The sequence below is a fragment of the Molossus molossus genome, unplaced genomic scaffold (assembly GCF_014108415.1).
Source record: "Molossus molossus isolate mMolMol1 unplaced genomic scaffold, mMolMol1.p scaffold_m16_p_19, whole genome shotgun sequence".
NCBI classification, from domain to species: domain Eukaryota; kingdom Metazoa; phylum Chordata; class Mammalia; order Chiroptera; family Molossidae; genus Molossus; species Molossus molossus.
The window spans coordinates 31,043,021-31,058,861 of NW_023425354.1; the positions used below are offsets into that span (position 1 = coordinate 31,043,021).

At 53.7% G+C, this 15,841-nt stretch overlaps 1 protein-coding gene across 3 annotated transcripts in view; it reads right to left on the reverse strand.

The window, feature by feature from the left end:
* The window catches only part of ZNF385C (zinc finger protein 385C), a 44,011-nt gene extending 37,001 nt beyond the window's left edge, over positions 1-7,010 (reverse strand). For all 3 annotated transcript variants that reach the window (XM_036269080.1, XM_036269081.1, XM_036269078.1), the window contains exon 1: positions 6,968-7,010. The gene's annotated coding sequence lies outside the window, so the exon portion shown is untranslated. The remainder of the gene's footprint in view (positions 1-6,967) is intronic.
* Between the last annotated feature and the right edge of the window lie 8,831 nt (positions 7,011-15,841).

Consider the following 15,841-nt stretch of genomic DNA (forward strand, 5'->3'; position numbering starts at 1 on the left):
AAAGTGAGTCCCCAAGAAAGGAGACAGAAATGGCTCTTGTATGCAAAGAAAATGTATCAGTGCTGCTCACCCACCTCATGCTCCTGCAGGCAGCATGCGGGCCACGCCTTCCAGAGAGGGGGCCCTCCAGTGGGGAGCCCTGGCAATACCTCCACCTCTGCTACCCAGTCTCCCAGCGCCTCTTCTTGGTCCTCACACCCATCACCTCACTCCTGTCTTGAGGCTTCTGCCCTGCTGTTCCCGCAGCCTGGAACACTCCCCTGGCCTTCATAGGGCTGTTTCTTGCTCAAGCCTCAGCTCCAAAGTCAGCTCCCCAGGTGGGATTTCCCCAGCCCCATTATTCTTTGTCCCCGCCCCTGGTTAATTTCCCTCTTAGCATGTCTCCCAAGACATAATTCTTGTGCTTGGATACTTACCTGTCTCCCTCCTGAGGGAGGGCCTTTATTTCCCAGGCATCCGAAGCACCAGCACAACGCTTAATGCTTACCTAATAGATGCTCACTAAATAGTTGTTGAATGAATGCATGAACTCATTCCCACTCCAAAAGTAAATCCAGCCCTGGCCGGTTTGGCTCAGCGGTTAGAGCGTCGGCCTGTGGTCCAGAGAGACCCTGGTTCGGTTCCCGCTAAGGCGCACACCTCGGTTGCAGTTTGTCCCCGGCCCTGGTTGGTTGTGCGGGTGGCAGCCACTGGATGTGTCCCTTTCACATCGATGTTTCTCTCTCTCCTTCTCTTCCTCTCTCTCCTTCCCACTCTATCTGAACAATAAATGGGAAAATGTCCTCAGGTGAGGATAAAAAAAAACAAAAAACAAAAGTAAATCCACATTAAACTGTACACTATAAATGGGTGAACTGTGTGGTATAGGACTTATATCTAAATTAAGCAGTTACTAAAAAACAATAATAAATCCAGGGTGGGATGGCAGTCATGGTACACCGTGTGTAACTTGCCATCCCACAGTACACCCGTCCTCTGACTTGATCCAGTCACAGGTCTCTCCCTCACAGTCCACATCCTGTCTGTCCGTGGAGAATTGCAGTTGCTCAGACTTGAAAGGGATCTTAGAGGTCACACTGTCCTTTTCATAATTTGTCCCCCATAAGCTACCCTCTGGTCTCTGCTTGAACATGCCAATGACAGGGAGCGCACTGCCTCCCGAGACAGCCCACTCCGTTGTTGGATAGTTCTCAGTGATAGAAATTTCATCACCGTGGGGGCTGAAAGCGGCTTTCCTATAATACCACGCACGGGCCCCAGATCTGTTCCCTGGTCATCTAGAAAAGTGCTCTCCATGTTCCACGGCTAAAAACAACAGGCAGCTTCTTTCTAAGAGGTTTCTTCTCCCAGCTAAAAAGACCCATTTCCCTCAACTATTTTTCCCCTTCCCCAGGAGGAAGCCCCCCTTATGTGCTCCTAGGGTACCTTGTATGGGTCCCTGACACTTATCCCATTGTATTGAACTGTCTCTCCGAACCCCTGCCCTGGACACCCCACTGCACTGAGTGGGTTCATTCTGAGCCTTTATTCATTCCCTCCTGCCCAGTACCTTGCATCAGTTGCGTGGTGACCAACTGGCCTGAACTAAGCAACTTAATAGAAATGTGTTGACTAAATGGTTTCTAGGTGTTTTATTATTCCAGTCACATCCTTCTAAGCTTATTGAAGCCTTCAATGTCCTCCTTAGAACAGAAAAAGGGAAAGAATCACCTCCCTCTATCCTCAACACTGTCCTCTATTAATGCTGCCCGCCTCTTAACTATTTTCTGCACTATTGAGTCAGCTCTATATAGAGCTGGGGGTCCATGAAGCCCTGGTCTATTTTCACGTAATATGCTGGCAAGTCCAGCATCCCCATCTAGTTGCCAAGAGAGCGATTTCTTGAACTGTAAGCACCAGACCTCAGGGTTAGGCTTGCTGGCTCTCCTGTTCTGCCCAGCCTGTCAAAATCAGTCAGCAGGACCACAGGTGCCAGCTTAGTGCCACCGCAAAGACGTGGCTTCACCTAGATACCTAGGAATAACACACTCTTAAACTCCAACCCTGCATGTAGTCAAAACACAGCCCTTAGTTGTGGGGCGACTGTATTCCAGGCCCTTCCCATCCTTTCCACACCTTTATCGATCTCTTTCATCCTCCTAATAGCCCTGAAAAGCTGGCATTCCTCTCTTCACTTTGCAGATAAAGAAAGGAAGGCTCAGAGAGGTTAGTTTACCTACTCAAGGACACACAGCTAGAAAGGGGTGGAGTTGAACCCCATTTGGTTGACTCCAAACTCTAGGTTCTCTTTCCTCTATGTCATGGTGCCTCTACAGGCCTTATCCCAATATGCCCTGTGATTTTTTTTTTTTTTTTTTTTTTTGCTATAAAGGTGAGGTGAGAAGTGAGAAAAAAGAAAACCTCTTCTAGTAATGAGAGCTGGAGGAGCCAAGTCATGCCGACACCCCCTTACACACCTACCACTTCTTCAAGGAGGGATCCAGGCCCCTGGTTATTGCCCTTCCTCTGGCCAGAAAATAACCCTTAGTCTAAATAAAGCCACCGAGTCTCTAGTTGGATCACTCAGTTCTCACTACTGCCCAGTCTCATCCCGTTATCTCCTCTTCTTCCGTTTTGTCTGTGGTGAATCCCCAGCCTGGCACACCGAAGGCAAGCAATACATACTGCTGGGTTTGAGGAATGGACTGTGGGCCTGAGGCATGGTAGGGACTGTGTGGGCTTAGGCAAGTTACTTTCCCTCTCTGAGCTTTAGTTCTCTTATCTGTAAAATGTGGTGATTAATACATAACAGCATCACTAAGTGTGAGGTGAGATCAACACTGACATAACGTGCCCAATGAATAACACAGCCGTCATTAACGAGGTGTTATTGTCTTTGCTTTGAAGACGGACACTGAAGCTCAGAGAAGTGAAGGGACTTTGCAATCCACATTACCAGCTGGGAAGTGGCCCATACAGAACAAGAGCCTGGACTTAAGGCTGAGCCCTTTTCCCAGCTCCACGGCGCCTTTCCTGGTGTAATTTCTATTATAAAAATATGAGATGGTTATACTAATCGTTCATGCTAATAATACCAAGGGCTGAGCTGAGGCTCAGCCTTGTAGCCAAGGGGCTCAGGCAAGAAGTCACAGACCCCTGACTGGCCAGCAGCTTCTGTTCTCCTCATGGCCTGGACTGGGGTGGCATTGTAATTCTGGACCCCTGGGTTCCAGGCAGGTGGGAGAAGCCCCAACCTTGGGTTGGCCTGCCCTGTCCATCATGGGTCCTTTCTGTTCCCACTGAAAGGGCAGAATCACTGATGGTTTGAACAAGTCCCCCATGCTCCCTCCCCCTCAGGGCCAGCCATTTGCCTCCTAAAATAGCCCAGAGCCACCGTGTGCCCAGGGTGGCTCCCCACCCATCGCAAATCCCCCTGAAATTAAATCCCCATCCTGCCCCAAGCAGGACGGCACCACCTCCTGCCGCCTGGACTCTAGGGCTGGCCAGGCTCCTCCCAATGGAAACTGTGACAGTTGTCCTTCATGGTGACCGAGACATAAATCCCCAAATAATGAGACAGGCACTCGGAACACAGAAGCAGACACGGTGCTAATTGGTTGACTCTGGGCATAATGTGGGGGCAATGCCACAGGCCTCGGGTTCCCAGCCAGTAGAATGGGGTGGGGGGATGTGATGGCTGCTCGTGGCCCTGCCTGGGTGGATTCTGATGCCCTCTGACTGGCCTCAGACTCAGACTCAGACTCAGATGTCAAAGGGAAGGTTGGGGTCCCCCAGTCCAGGTCTTGAAGTAGGAAGGCCCTACTTTATCTATCATGGTCTAGAAACACCTTCTTTCCACTAAAACAAAACAAAAACAGAAACAAACCAAGGTTTAGTCCTTCCCAGTATGCATGAGGATGGGGGTGGGGAGGAGGGAGCACAGTCTCCCGTTTCTCATATGAGGCTGGTAATGGATTCTTGGATGAACCAGAGGTCCTCAGTTTGCAGTAATCGGGATGAGATTATCACATTAAACTTTAAAAGTCTTTGCCCAAAAAAAAACAGCAGCAGCTGACACCTTGACTCCCCTGACTCTGCTACATCACACTCCCCTGGACCATGGCCAGATGAGCTCCAGACACCGGCCCTGAGGCTCCACCGCGCGGGGCTAGCGGCAGGGGCTGCACAGGATGCCCCCAGGTCCAGGCTGCTTCTGAGGTGCAGTGAGATGGGACGGGGAGAGCCAGGAGGAGGGTGAGTGTGTGTCTGTGAGAGGAATTTGGAGGCCTCATGAGTACCGTGAAATTGGCAGACACGCACTTATATTACAATGGTGCCACTCACCAACCAACCTGTGACTGGGAACGCACCCTTTTCTCCACACCTGTTTCTTCTCTGTGAAATGGGAATAATGACAACAATAACTAGTAACAACTCCCCTGACCCCAGGCTGACAGCTGAGAAGATTAAAGAAGATAACGTGTAGAAAGCACCCTGCAAGCTGGACAGAGCCATTGTGATGTGAAAGATGGCCCGGTCAGTTCCAGCAGCAGGGACGGTGATAAGACTGAGGAGAGAGCTTCCTCCCAGCTAGGCCCTGGAAACTAATGGGGCAGGAAAAAAAGGACGACAAATGGGCCTGGGTGGAACCCCAACATCCGTGCCAATGAGCCCCTCTCCCAGCCCAGTGTGTCCATCCCCTGCCTACACTAGCCCCTCCTCCCCAGCCCATCATCTTGCCTCCAGTGCTGCCAGCCTGTCCCCAACCTTTCCCAGCCCAGAGCTGTATCCAATTTGTGTGTGTAGCCAATGCAACAGAAATGATTTCAACCTCTTCACCCAGCTTGGTAAAGCTGCCTGGGTTGTGAAGAAGAGGCTGGAGCTAGAAAACACGAGGCTGGGAACTGGGGTGCCCACAGCAAGGGTGGCACCCTCCCCAGATAATTAGCTGCAATAGCAGCAGTCTAGAAGGTAGTCAGCTTTCTGGGGGGACTTCCCCACACTGCTTCATGGAAGGGATGGAAAAGGCTGAGGGCCCGGGGTCCTCACTGGGACCTTGGCTACCTTCCTTTTTACTTAAAGAGCTGCATTCAGAAGGGGCTGGGAGAGGCCCTGACTACCAGCCAGGATCAACCCTGTGGAAATTAAGATCTTTGAGTCTCCCTGACCCACCCTTCATTTCCTGATGCTTTTATTTAGTTAGTTTGTCCAGCAAGATCCTCCACCCCTGCCCACCCCACCGGACTTTTGGGTCCTTTCCCCTTCGTCAGTATGAGAAACTGAACCTAACCCACCCTGACCTCAGAAGGATGGAGGTAGGAGGAGGCTAAGGATGACACTGAGAATCCAGGGTCACCTGGGGCAGGGGGGAGGGGAGAGACTCCAAGCCCACTGGCTGTGGGAGACGGCGGGGTGCCCACGGTCCCCCTTGCTGGCCAGGGAGCAGCTGTTGACCACATCAAGGAGTCCTCCTCTCAAACAGGTTCAGCGGGTGAAAGCACACAGCCCTGCAGACCATGAAGGAGGCCTTTCAAAACCAACTGAGAGGTTCCAAGAAACACCCCAAGGACGGGCTGTTTCCACATGGCCCATGCCCCTCGGGCCCTCTGTCCGGCCTCCAGACTGCTGGGCTGCCTTCCACAGCAGGGCTGCTCCAAGGTCCTGGCTGGGAGGCAGCTGGGGGCCCAGGATGGAGCCTGGGCTCTGGAGCCAACAGACCTTGGGCAAGTTGCTTCACCTCTCTGACCTGTAAAATGGGCCCAATAGTATCTATCTCTTAGAGTTGTTAGAAGAATTAAGAGACAGTATAGGGACAGTGTCACCCTTTGTGGCTTTCACAGAGTAGGGGCTCAGTAAACTCAGAGAATAAACATTGGTTGAATACCCACTATATGCCAGGCCCTCCATTTCTAGGCCTGAGGGGCCCTTATGAAGCCTGCAGTCTAAGCGGGACAGACACACTCGTAAACAGATAAACACATGAGGTCAAAGAGGACGAGTGGTCAGGGAAGACCTCTCTGAGGAGGGGACAGTTCAGCTCAGACCAGGCTGACAGGAAGGACAGGCCTGCCTGAGGGTCCTCCTCAGGGATTTTGACAGGATTGGTCTGGGGCTTTTAAATTCTACGCAGGTGAATCTGACGTGCAAAGGGTGGGAACGCCCAGCCTTGCAGGACTCCCAAGAGCCTGGCCCTGTGAGCATCACCTGGGGAGCTTGTCAGGCCACCCCCGGGGTTCGGATTCAGTGATGGGGTGAGGCCCAGCATTTACCCTTTTAACAAGTGCCCAGGAGATTCTGAAAAGTGGACAAGGCCTGGAGACAGATGCAGGAGAGCACATCCCAGCGCAGAGACCTCTGCGTGCTGCTCCCGGCCACGCCCACCAGGACCACCTGCTGCTTCAGGACCACGCCTCCTTTCTCAGCCAGTAAAGTCCTGCACACGTGACCAGGCTTCTCATGAAGGCTGAAGGTCCTCAGGACTGTGGGCTTGGACTCGTTCCCCACCACCCTCAGCCCCTTGGCTGAGCCCCCCTGCCACTCTGTCCCATGCTTGGGCTCCCAGGGGTCGGGTTGGCTCCTCCAAGTATGTGGCACAAAGCCTGGCACCCCACAGGGTATGACTCATTGTTGAAGGAATACCAAATCTGCTCCAGCCTCCCCTGGGCACAGCTGCTCCTGGGCCAAAGGTGCCAGGCTTGTGACCTGCTCCTTGAGATCCCTGCTCCACCCCCTTCTCCTGCCCTTGGCCTCTGGTCCCTGGACTCCTCTCCTGGGGTCTGACTTCTCTCTCCCACTGCGCTGGAGGCCAAGCCCTGGGACGAGAGACCTGGAAGTTATACTGTACTCCCCAGGCAGAGGCTCTCCAGCACCCCCTCCGGTCCCGCTGAAGAATCAAGTCCCCGCTTCAGGTGCCTAGCTTAAGGTTCGCCCACCCCTTCCTTGCTGGAAGCACCATAGTGTACCCATACTGCCCGGGTTCAAATCCTACCTCTGCCACTTCCTGTGTGACGTTGGCCACCTCCATGCCTCAGTTTTCCCATCTGTAAAATAAGGATAAATAGTACCTCTCTTAGAGGGTCATTAGAGGGATTAAATTAATCAATAATTGGAAAGTGTTTGGCAAACAGGCACAAGGTAATCACTATGTGTTTGTTAAATGATGTTTAAAAATATATGATCCTAGGAAGGCGAGGCTTTTAGTCAGTCAGCCCAGGGGTCCTGATGACACTCCGGCTGGGATCAAGATTCCATTTACAGGTGAGGAAACTGAGTCTCAAGGAGAGGAAGTGACTTGCTCCAGCTGACACCCCAATCTCAGGGATGTGTCACTTCAAGCCTTCCCTCTTCAAGTACCCCCAGGCTCACCTCCCGCACTCCTCAGGCGCCTGGCCCGGCCCAGGTGGGCTCTGTGCCCTGCACGCATTGACAGAGGCCTCTTTGTACCCCTGCCCAGGGCCACTCCCTGAGCTTGGAGCCAGGGGCCGGACAAGCGCCCTGTGTCGGGGTCTGTTTCACTGCCAGCTCTGCGGCCGTCCTGACTGCTCCAGCCGCATGCTCTGGGTGGGCAGATGCAGGGGCCACCCCCACCCACCCTCGGCAGGGCATCCCTGACCCTTGGCCTCATTCAGTCAGGAGACAGACTGGGAGGGAGCCCCAAGGAAAATATCCCAGCTCTTAGTCTCCACCCTGTGCAGACTCCAGGGGCCAGACTCTGAGGTGTCTGGGGCCTTGGGGGAGGGAGGAGCAGGAGCTGAGGGTGTGGGAACGACACTGAGGCACCTGAGGAGGGCCGTGCTGAGCTCCTGGGGAGTGGGACAGGAATTACCCTGCCCTTCCTACCTCCCTAAGCTTTCTTCAATCCATTCACTTCTCTTTACCACCTGGACGGCATAACAGCCTCCTGACTGGCCTCCCTGCCTCCACTTCTCCCTTTCCTGCCCTCCCAGTCCATTCTGCACATGGCCAGAGGAGCCTTTTAAAAAGGCAAATCCAGCCCAGCCAGTGTGGCTCAGTGGTTGAGCATCAACCCATGCACCAAGAGGTCGCCAGTTCGATTCCCGGTCAGGGCACATGCCCAGGTTGTGGGCCCGATCCCCAGTGTGAGGCATGCAGGAGGCGGCCAGTCGATGTTCTCGCTCATTGATGTTTCTATTTCTCTTTCCCGCTCCCTTCCTCTTTCTCTAAAAATCAATAAAAAGAAAAAAGGGGGAGGATCCAAACATGTCACTCTCCTGCCTAAAACCTGGAAAGGCTTCTTTGCTTTAAGAGAATCCTACCCCAGCCTTAATCTGTCCCACCTGCCCTTCTACCACACCCCTCCCCCAGATTAACTGAGATATAAATACAACTCTCCTCCTAAGGATATTTCTGGTAGAAGTCACACTGATGATGGCTAGAACTGGATACAAGACAATTCCTTATTGACTAACATGAACAGAAGAATTCGATTTTGACCACAAATCTTTTTACGATGTAAACTTTACAAGACTGGAGCATTGACCCAGTCAGTTGCAACAGAGGCCAGGCTCAGGAACCTTTGATAATACCAAATTGAACAATGAATTAAATTTTGGCAGCAAAATGTATACAGAACTGATGTCGGTAAAAATAATTTCAGTAACATTAAAATGGAATTTTAAAAAAAAAGGAAATTGTTTAACTGCACCATAGAGGAAAAAAATTGGGAAATCTGATCAAGGAATTAAGTTAAATGAATAGCTTTCAAACTGGAAAACACTTTCCTTCCCCCCTTCCTTTATTGGATTTATTGGGGTGACACTGGTTAACAGAAGTAGACAGGTTTCAGGTGCACAATTCCACCACACATCACCTGTACACTGTACTGTGTGTTCACCACCCCAAGTCAAGTCTCCTTCCATCACCATTTATCCTCCTTCCCCACCGGCCCTCGGAAAACACATTCTAAAAAAGTCTGCAGTGTTGGTATGTTTTGGTTTAAAATGTTTGCATTCAAAACATCCTTGGGGTCAAAATGTCCAGGTCGAAATACCCTGTGCCCCCCGGTGTGTTTTTGTGCCACGCCCTGGCTTACGCACGCTGCTCTTTCTCCCTGGAGCATCCTCCGAAACTGTTCTCTGCCTGGAGCACTCCTTTTCCCTGGCTCCCAGCTCCCCTTCTCAGAGCCCACGCTGAAACACCGTCTCCGGGAGAGGCCTTCCCTCATTGTCCTCCTTAAGGTAGATCTCCTTCCTGCCTCCTTGTATTCCTTCTTATCCACCCTGTCTTATCCCTCCTTGGATTCCCAGGGCAGGGCCTAGCAAGTATACCACATAGTAGGTGCTCAATAAAATTTTGTTGAATGAATAAATACATCAGGATGAGGGGCAGGAGAATGAGTTGGAGCTTACAAGGGCCCCTGAGTGAGAAAAAGGACACAGTATAGACACGTTCCTCTACCTCTATCTCCCCCTTACTCATGACACCATGTTCCAGAGAAGCCCATTTCTGCAGAAGAGAAAAGAGGAGACAATACCAGTCCCACTTCATTTCTGCCCCTTGCCCAGCTTCCCAAGGTCCAGGCCCATGTGCCAACTGGCCAGCTGCCCCCCCAGCTGGGCTGCCTCCCCACCTGGGCCTGGCTCCCATATTTGGCTACTGGCCAGGCTATTTGGGGAAACTTCCTGATCCCCTCTTTGGCCTCTCCACCCCCACATCTCATGCTGCAGCCTGGGAATAGCTGTCCCCAGCCTCAACCTAGGGACAGTCTCGTTCCCAATTAGTACCCAAATGGTTGAAACCATCTCTAAAAGCTTCTCGTGTCCCTCTCCCCTCAGGAAGCTGCTAATTAGGACAGCAGATCTCAGAATGAGGTCACAGAATGTACCTGTTCCTACACTTCCTTCCCAGCCAGAAACACAAGTGGGGACAGGCATCTCCTTTGTAGGCCCATGAGGATGGAGGAGACATGGGTAAGGGGGAGCTGCAGGGAGAGCCAGGAAATGGCTGCAGCCTGGGGTTCATTTTGTCCAAGAAGCAGCCAGCTCGGTCCAGGGAGGAGGCCTGGCTATGGGGAGTGAGGAGACCTGGGTTCGAGTCCAGACTCTGCCCGAATGGGGATTTTGTTACCTTTCCCAGGGCTCACAGGGTGGGAGGAGGCAGTTCTGTATACAGTATAGCACCATACAAAATCCAGGGATGGAAGAACCCTTGGGGTCCCAGGGAGATCATTCTGGGATGGATCCTGGGAAGAGCCCCAAACTCAGAAGGGAACTATTTCTCTGCTGAAGTCTCACTATGAGAGGTGGACAGACTTCTCCCACATTCTGAAGACCACACCCCATGTGTTCCTCTTTGGGATCCCCCAGAGAACCTACGCGTTCCGGTTCTCAGCACCTTCCCTGGGCATATTCCCTCTCCCCGGCCAGGGACCAGGCAGGGGGTGCAGGGAGGTGCCTCGGACCTCCCTGTCTTGCTTGTCCAGTGGGAGGGGCTGGCTGGCACCAGATGCAGGAACTGAGATCGGGAGGGCAGAGGAGTCTGGGCTTGGGGATGTAGGAGAGACACGTGGGGGCCTGGGGAGGGCGGGGAGGGCAGCGGGAGCGTGGCCGCGTCTGGCCTGGCCTCCTGCCTGGGCATCTGAAGTGGGGAGAAGAATCACTGGAGTTGATCTTCACCCCACCCAAGGAAACCTTAGTCAAATAAACAGCCAACACAGCCGCTCCTGTGCGAGAAGCCATGGCGGCGAGGAGAGGCCTGTGGCGGCGGGGAGGCCCGGGAGAGGGCAGGAGGCTGTTTGCACAGGCCCCACGGCCCAGGGGCAGTTGGCGGAAATGTTTGGAACAGGGTGGGGAGCACGGTGGTGGTTTGGAGCAGGAAGCTGGGGCCTGGGGTGGGTGCGTTGAGCTTGGCTGCTTCAAGGAAAAGAAAAGTGTCAATTCAGCCCCACTCTGGTCAACACCTCTTCTGAGGGGGACTCCAAGTTCCCGACACCCTTCTCTGAGCTCACCGTCAATCAGATCAACCGGACAGCCAGGGGTACTCTCCCCTGTTACCCAAAGCCCCAGCCTGCTCCTAGGCACAAACCCCGGGCCTTGCTGTTGAACAACATTTCAGGGTCTGAAGCCAGAGCCCCCAAGATCTCAAGTTCTCAGCAGAGGAGCTGGGGAGATGGGCCAACATCTGTCCTCTCCAGAGCCTGACATCTTCTCGACTCTCGCCTGGCACTAGAGGGGCCCAGAAGTGATGGTAGCCCCCCGCCCCTGGGTGCTTTGCCCCTTCTTCTACACTCAGAGAGGCTTGGCTGCCCTGCATCCCTGGGACACCTCGCGGTAGTAAGACAGGGAGAGAATGGAGACACACACACCCAGACTCAGAAGCAGAGGTGGAGAGAGGCAAGGACAGAAACAGAGACACAGAAAAACAGGCTAGAGAGATGCCACACAGTCAGCGACAGAGCTGAGAGATAGGAGAGAGTGAGGACATGTGTGTATGTGTCAGACAGAAGGGCAGAAACACACAGAAAATCAGAGAGACAGACACACACACACACATACAGAGAAGAAGAGAAAGACAGAAAGACACACGGAAAGAGAGAGGCTCAGAGGAGAGACAAACAGAAATGACAGACATAGGCGCGGGGAAGGATGGGTAGGAGGCAGGGCCGAGGCAGAGCAGCTCACAGAACTACACAGGGACAGAGGGACGAGAGAGATTCAGGACCTGGAGACACCCTCTGCGAGACTTGGGGGAGCAGAAGTGCCAAACATGGAGCCCGGTGGGGTTTGCAGGGAGTCCCAGGAGGGCCGTGCTGCTGCCTTCTGTCCCCAACACTGAACCACTGCAGGCATCTGGCCCCGGGCCACTGGAGCTGGCAGGTCACCCGAGGTGAATAAAATGTCACCAGTGGGGGACACTGACTGAGACTGTGACTGTGGTAAAGGATCAGGGGTCTGCAAAGTGAACGTGCGGGGCGGGTCTGCAGGAGCGCCCATTCCCAAGATTGCACCTGAAGCGGAGCCTCGGGGTGTGCAGCCGTAAACAGCAGCATCTGAGTTAGTGCAGCACACGAGTGCGGGGGTGGGTGCGTGTCTGAGTGCGAGTGTGCGAGTGTATGTGTGTGAGTGCATGTTTGAATGTGCGTGTGTCCAGTTCCGGTAAGCACTTCAGAGCACTAATGAGGCCAAGGTGGCAGGTATGCTCTTCAAATAGTCCAGTTGGAACGGAGTGAGTCAGAGACGGCCATAAAAAGGCCGCGTGTCTCTCTCTTCTGAACACAGTGTGTCCTAGTGCCACAGGGCACTCAACTACAGTTGAGTCCAACATGTCACTCATTCCTGCCAGGAATGACTCCCACCACCTGGCCAGCTTGCCCCTCCACTCCTCCCCATCCAAAGCTCAAGACGCAAACGTACAGGAGGACCCACATTACAGACACATGGCCCCTTCCTGGCCACAGGCACAGCTCCCTCTGAGAAGGGCAGCTGGAGGGATGGTGGGGTCTGGCCCTGATCTTCCCCGAGTCTAACTTCCATGCTTCCTGCTGCTGTGGCCCCATTTAGCTCCCTCCTTGCTCCTTGGGTCCAGTGGGTGCCCACACCCTCCCCACACTCAGGATATAAGCAACCTCTCTCCTGCTCATCCTTTCTCTCTTAAGCATCACAGGACATTTTTAAAAAATTGTCCCAATTTTGGGTGGAGAATGAGGTCAGGAGGCCCAAGGGGGCGCCGCTTATTGGTGGCAGCTGGCAGTCTTCATTTACCTTGAAACTCCTTCCTGGCCCAGGGAAGGTGTACTCTATGCCCAGTTTTACAGGAGCTCGACTCTACTGGGGGGCAGCCAGCAGGAAGGGAAGTCACCAAAGGGGAGTGTCGGTCACAGGCACTTCCAGGCCCACCCCTAACATTTGCAGGGCCTGGGGCAAGAGGACAAATGAGGGCCCACATAGACATGTCAAAATATTTAAAAGTTATAAATCAAGCAAACAAACTGTCCATTAAAATAGATTTCCATAACAACCTGGAAAACCAGGTTCCAGTGCAGAGTTCTCTGACGCCGGGGAGTTTTGCAGGCGGACAATGCTCAGAGGGAGAGAGTTCCACCTTCCTGGCTAACCCCCCCACAACTCCCCCCGTCACTCCCCTTCCTACCTCCAGCTCCTTCTGCTCTACAAAGGACTCACGTGCACATCTGGGGACACCCAGCCTCACATCCTACTTCCATCTTCACGCTCTGCAAACTGCTGTCCCTTAGCTGTCCCCAGTCCTCCCTCAGGTGTGTGGCGCACATAGTGGCATAACCTGCCCTGAGGAGAACAGGCCCAGGGGAGAGACTTGCATGGGCTGGGAGCAAGCTGAGCATCCAGGCAGGGGTATGAGGAATGTGGTCTTGAAGGGGATGAACAAGTTCTTCCCCTCGGCCCTGCTGATTGCTCGCCCCACAGGGAGGGTGGGCCGGAGAAGTGCCCAGTTAGGGCACAGGCACCCCCTCCCTTGCCTAGGGTTAGTGGTGCTTACTGGACCCAGCCTCCCCAGCAGCCTCCAGACCTCGGGCCAAGGACTGAAGCTGTCATTCCATTGGAGGGCTGCTTGAATGATCACCAAGCAGGACTTTCAGTAACTTATATTATTAATCTTCATAGAAGAAGTGCAGCTTGATCCCAACTTGTAGATTTCTGGAGGTGGGGAGGCCAGGGAGGTGATGACAAAGGAGCATTTTTTTGGTCAGGTGTCTAAGCCAGTGTGTTCCCCTGAGGCACAGCCCCAAGAGGGCTCCTGCTGCCACTGGTCCCTGCCCTGCGGGGGTCCCTCTCCTCACTCTAGAGAGGGTGATTAAGAGATGAGGAGGTGAGGGGCCCTGGTCAGCCCAGACAGGTCCAGCAGAGATCCAGGGGCCAGCAGGGGATGAGGGCTGATGGAAAGATGGTGGTGAAGGGCATTGCTCTCTCTGGCCAAGTTAAAAAAAAACTTTCAACCTCCACCCCCACCCCCTGCAGATCAGCTTTGCTGTCCTGCACACAGGGGACACTTATACTTGTTGAGCCCTCACCAGACGCCAGGCACCGTGCTAAGCGCTCTACAGGCATATTCTCACTTAATCCTTGCAGCCACCCTATGAGGTGGATTCTATTATTATCCCCATTTTACAGGTGGGGAAGTGAACTCAAAGAAGTTAAATAACCTGCCCAGGTCACACAGTAGATAGCGTGATAGAACTCAAGTCTAACTGACCCCAAAGCCTCCACGGTTTCCACTATGACACATTGCCTCCCAGAAGCAAGAAGCTGGCACAAAAGCAGAAGGGATGAAGGTCAGATATGAGAAAGAACTTTCTGACAATGATAGTGTGTGGTAAGAGGAGACAATGGAATAGGGAAAGCAGACACAGGAAGCCCTGCTAACTGAGCTTGGATGTTGGTCTGTTTGTAGGTTTGTGACAGTCTAGAAGGTCAGTGGGGTCCTGGCTGGACCCATGGCCGTATCCTGACCTCCCTCTGCTCTACAGTCTGAAGTCCTCTGCTCTATCCCAACCCAGCACCAAGGCCCAAAGTCTGACGCTCCTTTGTGGCTCAGAGCTCTAAGCATCGCATCTGAGCTGTCAGCTCAGGACCTCCTCTTCCAGGAAGCCTTCCTTGAAGTTCTCGGAGGCAGGACCCCTCTCCTACAGCCCAAATCCCAACACAGAGGGTGCAAATTCACCCCGTGTCTACCATAAGGGCCACTTCCATGATCACCTCCCCAATCTGGCTCTGAGGCATGGACACAGAAAAAAACCTAATCAGTCCCCAGGCCTCTAGATTCCTCAGGCAATCTGGACAACCCCTGCTGTCTCATCCCCCTCACCCTTGCATATCGGTACCCAGATGTAAACAAGTACTGCAGGTACCCTGGAGCTCATCAGTAAACCCAGGCCCCAGCTCAGCTGTGCATTGGCTCTTACCTCATTTACATATTGAACAGAAGGTGTTTGGGTCACCTTCATCACTCTCTAAGTGGGGGCCAGTAGGATGCTGCACCTAAATGAGGCATGGGGCATGCTAGTCAGAGGTTCCTTACGAAGCCCCGCAGTCACCAACCCCAACCTTTTCTCCTCCAGTGTGCCTAATGCCCACCTCTGCCCTTCCCCTTCCTTCGGAGGCGGCCTCGGCATCGAGGATAACCAGCCAGGACCCGCTAAACTTCCCCCGAGTTTAGTTCCACCCTCTAGATGCCGGGCATCAGAGTTCAGAGCTGATAGGGATGTCCCCACTGTCCCTTGAGGTCCCCCAGTTTTGAGACGAGGGTGCAGGATAGGTGTAAGGGGCTGCCTTGTTCTCCTGCTCTGCCCTCGAGATCCTCAGCATGGACCAGACCGCGTCGCTGACTTACCTGCGGGGCAGAGACGGAGCCCGGCGCGGCCACCTGCTCTCGCTGCGCTCTCGAGCGCAGCGGCTTTGGGCCGGCCAGGGAGGGGGCGGGGCGGGGCCGGAGGCGGGGCCTGGGAAGGGGAGCCGCGGCCGGGCCCCTCCCTGAGTCTCCTCCGGTGGGTGGACCGGCTTATTCAGGTGGGGAGGAAGGGGGGAGCCACTAGGGAGGTCTGGAGCTTTGGGTTTTCTGAGGGCTGAGAAGTTAAGATGCCTGGGTCCTGAGAACCTCATGAAATCCTCTCCTTCGGGCAGCCTTGCCCTGAGGCAGTGGCTCCATAGAAAAACCCCTCACAACGAAGATGAAAGCCCAGAAGCCCTCCTTGCCTGAGTTCCCCTTTCCATCTGAGCTCAAGAAAGCTCTCCCAGCCTGGTAAAGTGGATGTGATATAGGATGCTCCCTCTAAAGTCAGGGTCCCCATCCAGGGGCTCAGGTCACTGAGGGGCTACAAGTGCCCTGGTCCTCTTTATCCTCGGTCAGTCTCTCTCCCTGCAACACAGCC